This window comes from Podarcis melisellensis, assembly GCF_964234715.1.
Source record: "Podarcis melisellensis genome assembly, chromosome: W".
Classification (NCBI taxonomy): Eukaryota; Metazoa; Chordata; class Lepidosauria; order Squamata; family Lacertidae; genus Podarcis; species Podarcis melisellensis.
This window is the reverse complement of record NC_138535.1, coordinates 1,512,311-1,527,984: the sequence shown is the minus strand read 5'-3', so window position 1 is coordinate 1,527,984 and position 15,674 is coordinate 1,512,311. Positions and strand designations below refer to the sequence as shown.

Here is a 15,674-nt window from a genome sequence, read left to right as displayed (position 1 = left end):
CTGCGCCATTGTGCTTCTGTGCCGATAGAAAAACTCATTAGCTCTCTAAGCATAGTCCCAGCAGAGTTTAGGCAGCGGGAGAAACTGTTGCCGTGTGTGGATAATAAATCAGACTGCAAGCTTCTCACTTATCTCCAACAGTCTTTTATTGCGTAGAAAAACATCGTAAATCAGCCCGGCGAAAGAGCAGGCATCCCTTCGCCTCTTCAGTCAAAAACGAAAGAGAACTCACACAAAGGAAGATTCCCGTATGTGAACATAACCGCGCCTCAGAATGTGAGACGTCACTCAGAACTGTTTAACTCTGTAAGTTCTGATTCTCCTCAGGATCACCCGGCCATTCAATGCAACCACTTTCTGTGAAATGGAATGATTCAAATGCTTCCGGGCACGGTCTGTAGTGGCTGAGGAATTGCTGCCACACCAAACGCATCTCTCCAACAGCAGCGACCAAACGGGAGTCATTCTCAGGAAATTCAGCGCAAGAGTGCCCAAGTCCTTTTTGATAGTGAAAAGCAAGTCCACACCCTTCCGGCAAGGCAAGTCGTTCTCTCCCAGCTGCACAACCAAAGTGTTGGGGGGGACATGTGCCTCCACCCTGGCCATCACAATTGGCATCATCTCTGCCCAGCGCATCCCACGCCTCGTTATCGAAGAAGTGCGGTGGAAAACCCACTTGGCATCCCTGGCCATTAGCGACCGCCCGTTCCTGGGCCCAGTGGACAATACTGTGTCCCACAATCCAGATTTCTATGAGGCTTGACCCTGAAAAGCAAGAAAAATGACAGAGGCGTGTAAGTGATTGGTCTGTTTTAAATTTTGGAGCTGTCGCGGATATAGTTTTTGTACGCGCTGGATTGCCAGCGACCCATGTCTTTTATTCTGTCTGTTGGCAATCCCAAGTGAGCTGCCGTTGTGGCGGCCCCGATCCTAAAAGAATGGGCAGCATATTCCCTAGCCGGAAGCCCACAAGCTTCAATGGCTTTGCGCAACACCCGAGTGAATTGCTGCCTGGCAAGACGGGACCCATCATCGTGTACCAGGAAAGGGCCAGAACCTGGGGGCCTGAGACCCAAAAACCTTTTTGTGTCCTTTACAGGGCAGGGACCGCTTTTCATGGTTGCCATCAACCGAACCAAGGCACCCTTTCCTTTTTGGTCTGTTTTTGAGCAAAGGATGCGAACCACCAACATTGAATCAGAAAGCTGAATATCATCAAGCTGCTGGCCTTGGGATAAAGGACCCGGTTCACCTTCATGTACCACTTCACCAACTCTTAAAGCCCCCCCAAAATGCTATAGAATATGCAGCTGAGAATAAACGGGCCTCGTATTTGGACCAGCACACTGATTTTAATTTATTGTGTATTTTACTGAGGAGATTGAATGGAATGGGCCTATGCCCCTCCTTACTTGGTGGTTGTAATCTGCGCCACCCCTCGAGAGCCCTGCGCACCACGAACTCAGCGCAAGGGTCAGTGCAGTAAATAGATTTTGCAAAGAAGGAAATTGCAGCCGATTGTATAATTAAGGTCTTTGCTGCACGACCAAGGTTACGCAGATGAACTAAGAATTGCAGCGCCTGGTCCGTGGTGGGGGGCTCTTGATGCACAATACCCAAAGATTTTCTCTGAAATGCTAGAAAATCAGGCCAGGCTTTTGAGTAGGACCTAAGCGTAGAAGGGGCAATCGAAACCAATACTCCCTGCATCACGTCTCGCTTCCAAGGCTCCACAGGTGCTCCGGGAATAGCTCTGGCAATTGCTGTGCTTCTGGGGCTAACGACTGGAAGCGGTCCATCTGAAATCGAGATAGCGCATCCGCAATATTGTTATTAATACCAGGAATGAATTTTGCTGAAAATATTATGTTAAATTCCAGGCACCGTAACACAAACGATCGCAGCATCGTGGACACCCTTTCTGAACGCGAAGATTGTTTGGTCAGGATATTGACTACTGACTGGTTGTCTGTCCAACCAGGACTTTGTGAGGCGTACCCTGTGATGAGGCGTACCCTGTGATGTAGCCAGCCGTGAGCAGAATGGGCGCCCGGGGGCTATCACCCGACAGGCAAAGTTTAAGTGGCCTAGCAAGGACTGAATTTGCCTGAGTGTTACTTTTTTGAGCGGGAGGAGCTGGGAGATTGCCGTTTTAAGAGCTGTCAGTTTAGCCTCAGGCAAACGCGACGTCTGGGCGACCGTGTCGAGCTTGATGCCCAAGTAAGTCATAGTCGTGACCGGACCCTCGGTTTTTTCTGCTGCCAGGGGAACACCTAACTCCAGCAAAAGAGAGGCAAGAGCATCAAGCAATGTTGCACATGAATTGTTATTTGGCGGTCCAACCAGTAAAAAATCAGATAAACCAGTTTTGAAACGCAGGGCCCAATCCAAAAAGGTGCTAAAAGTTTCGAAAGCAGCGCATGCGACAGAACAACCCATTGGCATTGCTTTATCCACATAACAGGAGCCCTCAAACTTAAAACCTAACCAACGAAAGTCCTCAGGATGTATTGGCAGAAGGCGGATTCAATTTCACATTTTGCTAATAGTGCCCCTCTTCCAAAGGTCCGGATAAGTTTGATGGCATGATCGAAGGAGGCGTATTTTACTGAGCAGAGTTCGCCTGGGATGGCATCATTTACTGAACCCCCTTCGGGATAAGACAAGTTAAGAATCATACGAAATTCGACTTCCGGGTTGGTGCCTCTGGCAATGGCGGAGCTCCTCCGATTGGGAGGAACTTGCTCCGTGGAAACCAGGGTATGACCGCCACGGCGAAGGCGGAGACCCACTGAAATCACAGGCAGGAGAAGCTTGTGAACCTGGGATTCGGCTGGCACCTTTTGCGCCTCCCCTACTCACGGGGAAACCCTGTTTTGGGGATCCGGAGCGACGTGGGGTGAGTGGCGCAGTGCTTCGAATCAACTGCTTTTTTCACGGAGTGAAAAAATTGCTGTTGCCGGAGAGCGCTGACTTTTTCCTGTGGACAATTGGACTTTAAACAACTACCCGTGAGTAGAACGGAAAATTGGAACTTTAAATATCTTAATTTGGCATCGAAACGGGAGGGTTTTAAACAGGAAGTCCGCCTTCCTCTTTTGTAAATAGATTGAAGCAAAGACGTTACAAGCTAAAGTCTTGGAAAATCTTTGGCAAAGGATTAAATTTCCATCGGTCAAAATCACCAAACCCCCCTTGGAAGCAGGAGAAGAGGGGGGAAATTTTGAACCTAGCGAGCTTGCAGGAGAGAGTGAAAAATCAAATTACCACCGCTCTGAACCTGGAAACAGGCTGCTAGAAAGAGTGACGTTTTGTGAGAGTTCATTGACTGCGAACAGAACGTATTTGACAGCTAACTAAATAAGAAAAGTATACTGTTTCCACTGTCCTCTTCTGCGTTTAAAAAGGAGGAAAAGCAACTGAAAATTGAAACTATCTTTATTGTTTGAGTTGTGTTTGAAAGGATTGATACAAGTGGAGACTGTTTGCCTCTAGAGGGAGCTTTTGAAACTGTTACAGGAGTGGAACCGGGGAATCTCCAGCTGCAAGATAAGAAATTGTGAGAACCAGGATTGACCTTGGACCATTTAAGAATTGTAATGGAAAAAGGGGGCTGCTTGTGCGTAAGCGTTTAAAGCCTCCAAGCTTTACTGTCAGTTCCTAAACTTTCCCAGTCCGAGGAGCCATGGACGTGTGGCTACCTCAATCGCTGGCAGAATCCGTCAGTGGGCGTTTCCGGAATTTACTCCAACATAAGAGTTCTTTGACAGAGACTCTTCTTCTAGATTCTCTACGTGACAGCTTCCTCCGCGGAGTGGGCGTCCCCAGTGGAGGTCCTGAGCCCTCCCCGCTATTCTCACTGGAAACATCTTGGAGCCCTTCCTCCGATTGTGTTTCTGCAGGAACTCTCCCTCTCCCCCTACTGGTTCCTTCCTCCGCATCCGAGGCTCTCCTAGCCTCCTTGAGTCCTTCCACCACCTGACTCTCCGATGGCAGTTCCCTGACAAGAATGTTGACAGGAGAAGCCATAGTGACTGTATTATGTAAGATAAGCTATTCGCTGGAACAGCTTCACAACAAGACGGATGACATGACTACTAAAATTGTTAACTTGGGACAAAAAGTGATTAATTTGAGACAAAAAGTGAGCACCAACACAGAAATAATTCAGGACTTGGTACAGAAATCTACTTTGGCAGGACAAATTGTGGAGGAAAAGGAGAAAGCTGTTGTTGTTGAACCTAAAGTAATACAAGCGGGATCCTCAGTCTTACAGAAGCAAATTGAGGACTATAAGTTGAGGCATTTTATGATTGAATCTAGAAAAAGTCAGATTCTGAGGATCGGATCCCGGCTTGGACTGAAGAAGGAAAGTTGGAAAGATCCCTCTATGCAGGGATTAATTGACTTTTGGGACATGGACTTGGGTCTGGAGGAGATTGAAGTTCTGGGGGCCTTTGGATTTGGAGGAATCTTGAAACGTGTCCTGAAACACTTTATGGATCTCAGCTTCAACTATGGAAATTTGGCTGACCTGTCGAGAAGGAATAAAAGCATTGTTAGGCCGGAGTTTTCCTGAGATCTGCTCTTTAGCATTAAAGAATATGAAGAAGACCTGCAGAAGGGACTTGGAAAAGAGTTAAGAGCCTCGGATATAAGATCTCCAGGTTGATGGACTATATGGAATCGACGGAAAGGACTGGCAGAATCCGAAACCAGGGAGAGGAGATGGTGGAAGAAGATTGGAAAATTTAAAGTTTATATATAGAAATACTGTTAAATTAATGAGTGATAGAAAAATGGTGGAATAAAATTTTATGGCCTTAGTAGAAATGTCATAAGGAGTTAAGCATATATAAATATTTTAGTTTTAATGGAAAATAAGGTTAAAAATATGTTAAGATATTTATAATATGATAGAAAATAGAGAAAGATGGAAAGGATTTGCTGAAACAATTAACAGAAGTGGAATACAAAAAGGGAGGTGAGAGGAGGTCGAGGAAACAAGGGAATGAAAGATAGAGTATGGAAAAGGTGTGATGTATGTTTTTAAATTGTTTTTGTTTTGTTTTATTTAGGGTTAGGGTTAGGGTTAGGGTTAGGGTTAGGGTTAGGGTTAGGGTTTAGTTTAGTTTAGTTTAATGTGTTTAGTTTAATATGTTAAGGTTGTGGTTTGTATTGTTTATATGTTGTATTGTATTGTTTTTTCTCTCTTTTGTTTTTTTCTTTTGTCTTTTTTCCTCTTCTTTTCCTTTTTTGTAAGCTTTAAAAGTAATAAATATTATTTTTTTTAAAAAAAGAATCATACGAAATTCCTCAGGCGCCTTCTTGGGCACGATACTCAAGGGCAAATTTGGAATAGGTGGGCTAGTGAAAGGACCAGCCACCCTCCCTGCCAATATTTCCTTTTTCTATTTTCTTTTTTGCAACTTCGGGCCTTTCTCTTTCCGAAGCTCCAGATAGGTTTGATGGCATGATCGAAGGAGGCGTATTTTACTGAGCAGAGTTCGCCTGGGATGGCATCATTTACTGAGCCCCCTTCGGGATAAGACAAGTTAAGAGTCATACGAAATTCCTCAGGCGCCTTCTTGGGCATGATACTCAAGGGCAAATTTGGAATAGGTGGGCTAGTGAAAGGACCAGCCACCCTCCCTGCCAATATTTCCTTTTCTATTTTCTTTTTTGCAACTTCGGGCCTTTCTCTTACAGATTTTTGGTTGGGTGGATCCCTGGGATTTGGAGCCACCAATACAGGAATTCTAAACCCCTGGGAGAAGCCCTCCCAAAGGTAGTTTGCATCTTTCTTATTGGGGTACAAATCAAGGAGGGCTTTTAAGGTGTGAAGCTTGATGGGTGAAAATGCAAGTGAAAGGGAATTATTGTCTCCGTGCACCCCCTTGGGCAGGGGGTTGTCCACCCTGTCTACTCTGCTGGCGGGACCCCCTGCCTCCCCGAAAGGGCTGCTTTCCCCTGTAACAAGACACAACAGGGTGATTCCCCAGGCACCCGTTACACTCGTGTGAGTAGTTACAACTTTGCCATTGACATAACCCTTTGTTAAACTCCCAGCATACCTTGTGGCGCGTATCTCTTTTGAAGTCAGATTTCAGAAATTTACCCTGGTCCTACGGTTTCTTTTCTTTCTTTTAAAAAAATTTTTTTTTATATTAACAAACCAATCAAATCACATTAGTTCCAAATTACAGAGTCAAATTTTAAATTTTTGTTGGGGGTACCCATGCTTCGAGCTCAGAAAGGGATCCGATCATCTTTATTGCTGCTGCTTTGATGTTCACAGTTCTGTCCAAATAATGTTCACAGTTCTATCCATTCCTCTCTTTGTTGTTTTCCTCATCTCTTCTTGTTGTTTTCGTATATTTTTCCTTTCTTTGTGACCTCTGATAGTCTCCACAAGCGAGTTGAAAACAAGCGTTTTTATAATCCTGTGTGGATTTTTCCATTCATCCAAGAGTCATATTCAGACAGCAAATGCATTTCATCACTTCCATAGAAAACAATCTTAACATCTGCTCATTAATCTTCGCAGGCCTGTCACTCCCTTTTTGATCTTCTCAGGGGGTTCTGCCAGGTCAGACACAGAGTCCAATATAATAACAAACCCATGGCTTCCTCCCCCTCTTGATCGTCAATCCTGCAACAAAGCCTGCCGTCATGGCGAATCTCTTTTTATAACTGCGTCATTCCAAAAGCCTTTCACTCCTTTCCAGATCTCCACAAGCCAAGCCTTTGGTTAGTAATTCATTTCCACACAGTTTCTTAATCACCCCACTTATAGTCAATTGTTGCAACGGTTCTTCTTGGGGAGGGATTGTTAGGTAATCACATAGAGAGAAAAAGAAAAGTCACCCCCTTTCCATCCCATTCTGACATACCAACCCTTTGATGTATCTTCTTCTTGATATATTTTCCTGTTGAATCCAGCCCGTCGCTCAACTTCACAGAGGTCACTTCAATTAGCAGCCTAAACTCCTGTTCTTCACTCGAAACATGTGCATTTTCTGCTCTCTCTAATTGTTTATTTTAAGCTCCTGCAACCAGGTCGCGCAATCAGAGATGGCGTCGGGAGAGCCAGAAACTCACACGAGTGCTGTGCGCCTAGTGCCTTCACCCCCTTCTTCTTTTGAACTCTGGGGTGATTTATCAGCAACCGCAGGCGAAGGCACTGTTTCCCCCATTCCCTGGGGAAACAAGGGAGGCTACATACTCCCATATTAACTTCTTAATTACCTCGTGTGAGCCAGAGAGATGGTATTGTCGGCCATCTTCCAATGCGCCCCTAGCGCCCCCCCAACGGTTTCTTTTCAATGTGGGGACCCATGTACGTAAGCCAGATAAATTGGTCCACCCGATCCCAGTGTGCAGAGGGCAGCAGTGCAGCGTTTCTCTGGAACATTTTATTGTAACGAATGGCCGCAGATTCTCCGGCCGTAGCATAGGCCGTCCTCACGAGTGCTTGATAGACAATCAAATGCACTGCTCTTTTTGGATAAGCCGCTGCTACTACGCAGAAAAATACTTGGAGGCCATTTAGCCAATTTTCAAAAGTTTTATCTGCGCTGGGTGACTATTACTTTTGCTTACCATAAACACACTTTCTTTCAGATTTTTCATCTAGCGGGAGCAGCTTAAAGATATCTACATACTCACCATTCAATATTTTGGCCCTCGTTGTTGCAGACAAATGATTACCCAGGATAATATCTTTGGGCCTGTTGGTAGAGACTTTAACGTCCTCCAGTAGCACCCCGTCCTTACACTTCAAGGTCCCGCCAAACCGCTTACAATGGGAATTTGCTCTCCTATTCCATGCCCATATTCCATGTCCATAAACCAGGAACCCCTTCACCCAGGCCCCAGTAGCAATTCAGTGACTCATAGCTATCAGAGTCAGAGCTGGATGAAGAGGAGGACGTACCTGAGTCCAAGTCTGAGTCGTCCTTCTTGGAATTCTTGCTCTTCTTGGAATGCTTCTTATGCTGTCGCTTCTTGGGTGCTATAGCTGCATCTGGGTATTGAAGCACACTTTCGCCCTCTGAGGACGTGTAAGCGCCTGCGATTTGTGCCAACGCTTTGCTCGGTGTGGCGCTGGAAAACGACACTGATGGCTACCTCCCAGGCGAGACAGGGGATGGGGGGGGGGGGAAGCCCGCCTATCCATATTTCGCAAGGCCTTCCAGCCTGTGCGCCGAGGCTGCTCATCCCTCCTTTGGGTAAATGAAATGTTTAAAAAAGATATAATGGAAAGTGGTTATTCAGAAAAAGACTCAAAGTTCCAAACAGAGATAATAAATAATGAATATAAAATTTTGTCAAAAATGTATAAGATTCTAACATAAGTTAGAATGGTATACGAAAGATGAAGAGGTTAAATCGGTAATGATACAATGGGCCAAAGATTTTGGATATAATATTAAATTTGAAGATTGGGAAAATTTTTGGAAGGAAAATTTAAAATTTACTGCATGCATGGGGTTGAAGGAAAATGTTATGAAAATGTTTTCTAGATGGTATATTACACCGGTAAAACTTGCAAAAATGTATAAAACATGTAATAAGTGTTGGAAATGTAAAGAAAAAGAGGGAACGTTTTACCATATGTGGTGGGAATGTAAGAAAGTGAAGAGCTTCTGGGAAGCGATATATAATGAATTGAAAAATATGTTAAAATATACTTTTGTTAAGAAACCAGAAGTTTTTCCTTTAGGGATCACAGGAAAAGAAATAAGAAGAAAAGACTGTAAACTATTCCAGTATGCAGTTACTGCAGCAAGAATTTTATTGGCCCAGAAATGGAAACAAGAGGAAATACCGACGATTCAAGAATGGAGAATGAAATTGACGGACTATGCGGAACTGGACAAATTGACTGGGAAAATAAGATATGTTCGAAACCAAAAGTTCATCGAAGATTGGGGAAAATTTGTAGATGATCTGAAAAATGTATGTGTGCAAACAACGCTAGTGGGGTTTCAAGAAGCACTGTAAAAGTTTAAGAGGTATTGTCAAAAGAAATAAAAAAGGGAGGGAAGACAAATGGCAATGCAATGAAAGGAATGTGTATTGAATAATAATAATAATAATAATAATAATAATAATAATAATAATAATAATAATAAATTTTATTTATATCCCGTCCTCCCCAGCCGAAGCTGGGCTCAGGGCGGCTAACAACAGTCAAAATAGTTCAACATTCTAAAAACATTCATTATAAAATTAATTAAAATCAAATTAATGGCAACCATCAAGCAAAATTCTGTGTAGGTTGCCAGAGGAGGGGGTCAGGCTGCGCCCTGACCAAAGGCCTGGTGGAACAGCTCTGTCTTGCAGGCCCTGCGGAAAGATGACAGGTCCCGCAGAGCCCTAGTCTCTTGTGACAGAGCATTCCACCAGATTGGAGCCGCGGCCGAGAAAGCCCTGGCTCTAGTTGAAGAGTAATTATGGATGATTACCAGAGAAACTGAAGGAAGTCCAAAAAGAGTAATTTGTTAAAATTTGTAAAAATTTGGATAAAATTGTATGATTGTGTTGGAAAATTAATAAAAATGTATATATATATATATATATATATATATATATATATATATATATATATATGTAGGTTTTGGTGTCCTCGGGTGTCTTCCCGTGTAAAAGGGAAGACACCCGAGGACACCAAAACCTACATTCCTGTACCCGTGAAAATCTACGAAAGCAAATATATATATATATATATATATATATATATATATATAGGAAAACGACACTGATGGCTGCCTCCCAGCCGAGACGGGAATGGGGGGAAGAAGCCCGCCTATCCGTCTTTCGCAAGGCCTTCCAGCCTGTGCGCCGAGGCTGCTCATCCCTCCTTTGGGGCACGATGGCAGACTGAACATTTGTTCGCACGCACGATGCAGAATGAGTTTGCTTGCTGTGGGGCTTAGGTGTGGGAGCCCCCTGCTAGGGTGCGGCATTAGTCGCTTGCAAATTATCAAAGAAGGCCTGGGATATGCCAGGCATCTCACCATCATCACTCTGGGACCCACTAGAGCCGCTGGTTCCCGTATCGGAAATGTGGTCAGGGGAAGACTGATGGCCTGAACCCTGGTTATCGTCTCCCGGTCTGAACCTATCCATCATAGAGTCAAATTCGGTAAAAAAACGTACGCAATGCATGCGGGATTTTAGCCATGCCTGCTAAGGTTCAACCCAATAGCCCTATTGCCTGCCCCGTAATGGAGGAACCCTTGCCTGACTGAGCTGACTGTGCACGCTTGACAGGAGCGCTCTTTGGTTCGGAGACAGCAGGGGCCGGATCAATATTTTTCTTTGGAGCCATGAGACCACCTAACACGCTCTCAACCACTTCAATTAAAAGGCAGCGCCTTCAGGTATTAATTACACTGCTGGCAACTGTAATAATATAAACAGTATCAAAGAGCGCGCACCCTACCCAAATATCTAATTGCAACTACCACTTGGGATTGAAAGCATTAAGTGAAGGTAAGTGAAGGAACTCCAAGGTAGAGCAGCAAACACCAATTGTAAATAGAACTCAATAAAGCAAATTTAATTCAGCAGCGACGAGGCAAAAGGCCTCAAATACTAAATTAAAACCCGGTATTCAGGCCAGAAGCCAGTTAAAATTAACAAATCGAAATGCTGAACTTTTTAGTAAAAGGACCTTCAATAATGGCAGCGCTGCGACAATCTATTCGATTATTAACCAAAACAAATAGGCCCGAAAACTCAATCCACTGAATGAGAATTAACTAATCTGCACAGCACACACAAAACACCTCTCCCCCCCAATAATATTTATTCAAATTTTTAAAGGTTACAAAAAAAATCGCAAAAGCAAACAAACCGATACATAAATACAGATCACATCCAGAAAAAAATAGAAGAACAAAAACAGATAAGAAAAAAGAAAAAGAAAAAACAAACAAAAAAATTAGAAATACATTAAAAATAGATACAATCAAAAAGAAAAAAAAGAATAAATCGAACCTTTACATATTTTTGTTTCTTTAGCTTATTTCCTTGACTTCCTCCCACCTCCCCTCTTTGTATTCTAGTTCAGGTATGTATTTCAGCAAATCCTTCATCTTTGTTTTCATCCTAATAGTTAATCTTGATATACTGTAATTTTTCATTCTCTCTTTCACCAATTATCCATCCATTTATACTTTATTTAATCTTATTTCTCATTAAAACTAATATATTTTTACTTATTCTCTTAAGACATTTCCCCTAGGGTTATAAAAATTTCATTCCACGATTTTTCCATTTTTCATTACAAAAAAAGAAAAAGAAATCTCAGTATATACATTTTAAATTCCCAATTTTCTTCCACTGTCCCCCCTCCCCGGTCTCGGCCCCAACCAGCAGTTCCATCAACCTCCAACAGTCCATCAACCTGGAGATCTTAAATCCGAGGCTCTTAACTCTTCTCCCTGTCCCGTCTGTCAATCTTCTTGATAATCTTTGATATTAAAAAACAGTTCTCTGGGGGGCTCCAACCCAACGATGGTCAAATTCCTTCTTAGCAGGTCTGCCAGATTTCCATAATTAAAGGTAGGGCCCCTAAAATATTCCAGGCCTTGCTTCACACTTCTTTCCAGTCCAAAGGCCCCAAGTACTCCAATCTCCTCCTGGTTCTAATTCATATCCCCAAAGTCATTTGATCCCCACATAAGGTGATCTCTCGACCTTTCATTTTCCAGATCAAGCCAGGCTCCCATCTCCAAAACCTGGCTTCTCTTAATTACATTCATATAAGGCCTCAACTTATACTCCTCCATTTGCCTCTGTAGGGTTAAGGCTCCCCCTTGCTTCACTTTCACCACAACTCTCTCCTTCTCTGGTTCTTCAATATGTTCCATTGAAAAGGATTCCTGTGCCGGATTCTTGTCAACTTCTTTACTGATCCCCACTTTTGTTCCCAAAATATCAACGCTGGTAGCCATGACATTTATCTGTTCGTGCAGCTTTCCCAGCAGATAAAATGTCCTATTCAATACAGAAGCTACTTCCTTCTCAACAGACATCCTTGAAGTGTTCAGGGTCACAGCTGGTTTCTCAGAGCCTTTATTTTAGAAACCAGTTTCCCAGCTACATTCTTGTAACAATGTCCCAAAACTCCCTCTAGAGGGAAACAGTCTCCATTTATCAATCCTTCCAGCACAGTCCCAAAAGTCCCAAAAGTAAGTTAGTAACAATTCCAATTACCTTCCTTCTTCTTAAGCACAGAAGCGGACAATGGAAACAAAGTCTATCTTTTGTATCTTGACAGCTAGCTGTCAAATTTATCTATTCACCGTCGATGGGTTCCTCGCGGACCACTCCCAGGTTTAGAGACGTGGCGCTTCAATTCTTAAATTTTCACCATTTCCTGCAGGGTTCCCCTGCTTCCAAAAAAGATATTAGTAATATTTCAACCAGTGGAGTTTTGATCCTTTACGTTGGATTGTCCAAGACCTTAGTTAATAAATTCTTTGCTTCAGTCTATTTACAAAAAGGGAAGGTGGACTTCTTGTTTAGACCTTCCCCGTTTAATGCCGAATTAAATTATTTTAAAAGTCCAATTTCCCGTTCTACTCACGGGTTGTTGTTTAAGATCCAATTGTCCACAAGAAAAAGTCAGCGCTCTCTGGCAACGGCTGTGCGGCTTCACTCCATAAAAATAGCGGTCGATACAAAACACCGCACCGCTCGCCCCACGTCGCTTCGGATCCCCCCAAAAGGGGGTTTCCCTACGGGTGGGGGGGCCGCTCCTGGTGTCAGCCGAATCCCACGTTCCCAGGCCTCCTTCGCCTGGGATTTTTAAGGGGTCTCAGCCTTCGCCGCGGCGGCAAGACCCGAATTTTGCGGAGCGGGTTCCTCTGAATCAGAGGAATTCCGCCATTGCCGATGGCGCTAACCCAGAAGTCACACACACAAAACACCTCACCAAAATTGCTAACCTCCAAAATTGCCCTACCCTATAGTATGTGTGTAAGTTTAAATTAGAGTTGTTAAATTATTGAATAAATTAATAATTAGAATATAATTTAAAATTAATTAAAATTGTACGGATTAATATTATAGATGTTGTATGAATTAATAATAAACTAATGTATGACTTAAACTGAAGTATGAATTAATTAATTAATTAAAGTAATTATATTTTAATTATTAATAGTTGATATGTAATTATTTATTTATTTCTTAACCCGTTGTATACAATCAATTTATTGCCCCAATTATGAATTATTCCTATGAATGACCTCTAATGAAACCAATACAACAGCCTGAGGATTTCCAAAGAATAATTGCTTTATTTATGGAGGAGTTAGGATGATTGAAGCTGCAAGCAACCGGGCACTTCTCTGCCCCTCCCAAGACGGCAGTCGGCCGCTGCCTGACTACACAAGCACGTGGTTGCTTCTAAAATGGTCGCTACCGACCACGTGCTCCCTGCCGCCAATGAGGATCGTAGGCGTGAGTGCAAAGGAATTCACAAAACAGCCAAAAGGCAACCCTGTGCCTCAGAAACTTTTCCCCTTCCCTTAATGTTGCGCTGGGGGGGGGGATGTGAAACCTGGCTGGTGCCAGCTGTGAGCGCATACAGACTTGAGCAAGCCTGAAAACAAAGAGGGTGGGACAAAGGCGAAGCCTGCAGCCAATGAAAAGGCAAAGAGAGCGGGGAGCAAAGGAACACAAAGGCACTCTTCGCCTGTCAGCAAATTGCAGGGCAACGGCGGCTAATAGCAAAAGCACCTTCGCGAATGTTCTGCGCCCTAGGAAGCCCAATTCCCTCTCTGCAGCCAAAACACTCTTTCTGCCGTCCCACGCAACCCACAACCCACATGCACACAAACAAACTGGAAGGACCGGCTGAAGCAACCACAATCAGCGGCTAAAGCCAAGGCAGCGCTGAAGCTGTATTAAATAAACAATGAGCCGCTTGAGGCAAGCTGGAAGGAGCCGCATGGGGCTCAACAGCCGTGCCGAGCGGGTGTGTGTGTGTGTGCTGGCAGGGGTTTGAGCCGCCGAAGGCAGCGGTCCGGAGACAGTGCTCCAAGGCTCAAAACGCGCCCTTAAGGTTGAAGCGCTGGAAAGCCCCAAACACTCTTTGCTGTCTATGCGTCTCGAAGAAGACTCAAGCACTCCCCTAAATTGCTCAGCGCTCGGTCTCCCAACGGCTGCTACACAATGCAAAATACCGTGTTTAAAAGGATAACCGAGCCGTTCGCTAGCCCTGCGGCGAGGGAGGAAACAATAAGAAGCAATCCTCCCCTCGGGGCAGCGAGGGAACGCAGATGGGGGGGAACCGGGGACCCAAGGGAAGGCTACAGCGAAACACCTCTGTGACCGAGCGTGTAAGGTGGGGGGGGGGGCGTAATGGGACTCACCAGCACCGCCGCTAGCCTTTAATCCATGCGGCTCGAGCAGAAGCCATGAATGAGCGTACTTCAGCCGACTAGCCCCCGAAAGGATGGATGAGGAAATGGGGGGGGGGGAGTTGCAACCCCAGGTGCCTTTGGCGGATCGGAAATGTGGAGAAGGGCCAGGAAGGAGGGACAAAGGACAAAAGCAGGCAGTAAGCAATTCTGAGGGGGTGCAACAACTCACCCACTCGGTTTTTCCCTGGTCCTTCTCGCAACGCTGAACCACGAGGCAGGAAACAACCAAGAAACAAAACAAAAGGCAAAATCCAAAGAGCAGAGAGACCGACGTCCTGATCCATTGAGGAAGCGAGCCAAAGAGGAAGTCCTCTGGCTCGCTCCTCCGTTTAAATGGCCCCGGCCACGTCCCCCTGGCCAGCGGATTGGCTGGCTGGGCTCTGACGTGGCCAGGATCCCCCAGGCAACGGGGGACAAAGTCCCCCGGCCCCGGTGGGGAGTGGGTGGCCACACGGTCCACCGCAACTCCTCCCCACTGGGAAGTGGAGTGGATTTCCGTGCGCTGCTCTAGTTCGCCAGAAGCGGCTTAGTCATGCTGGCCACATGACCCGGAAGCTGTACGCTGGCTCCCTCGGCCAATAAAGCAAGATGAGCGCCGCAACCCCAGAGTCGGTCACGACTGGACCTAATGGTCAAGGGTCCCTTTACCTTTAGAGGCTTGCAAACAAAGTGCCATGTAGACTGCCACATAAACAGTGCCCTTGTGTGTTTATTTTAATTTTACCTTTATTCATTTTTATCCTGTAAAATTTATTCACTGCTTGATTGTAAAAAGTGGTTTAAGCTAACACATGCATTCACTAGAAGTTCAAGAGAATGAAATGTATTTGATGCCCCCTCCAATATGAGACAGAGTCTAAAAACTTTCCGTTCCTTCTCTCCAGCCTCATGAAGCCCAAATTACCACTGAAGCTCCACAACCTGATTGTGCATGCAGCCTTTGCGGCGGTCATTGAGGTCAAAACTGAGCCCGACAAGCAGGTAAGTTGTTAGCCTTGAAATTTGACTTCTGTAGTTGTTGTTTCTTCTTCACACGCTTTAAGCATTGCTCCCATTGCTCAACATCTGATCTCTCTTTCCCCTGCTTGGCGCATCCTCTCCCTCCCTCAACGAACCCATGTGGATGAAAATTGCCATTGCCTGCAGGAGTTAGAGGAACGTTATAGTCTGATGCTGCGAGGTCTCCTCTGGGTGGCCCCAAGTACTAAGATCCTGAACTTGCTGATGAAT

At 44.7% G+C, this 15,674-nt stretch overlaps 1 long non-coding RNA gene across 1 annotated transcript; it reads right to left on the bottom strand.

The window, feature by feature from the left end:
- Positions 1–332: 332 nt before the first annotated feature.
- LOC309361322 lies at positions 333–14,761 on the bottom strand. Its single transcript, XR_014164420.1, has 3 exons — positions 14,614–14,761; positions 1,702–1,799; positions 333–765 (listed from the first exon to the last, which is right to left on the bottom strand). It is a non-coding gene; the product is annotated as an uncharacterized lncRNA (long non-coding RNA).
- Between the last annotated feature and the right edge of the window lie 913 nt (positions 14,762–15,674).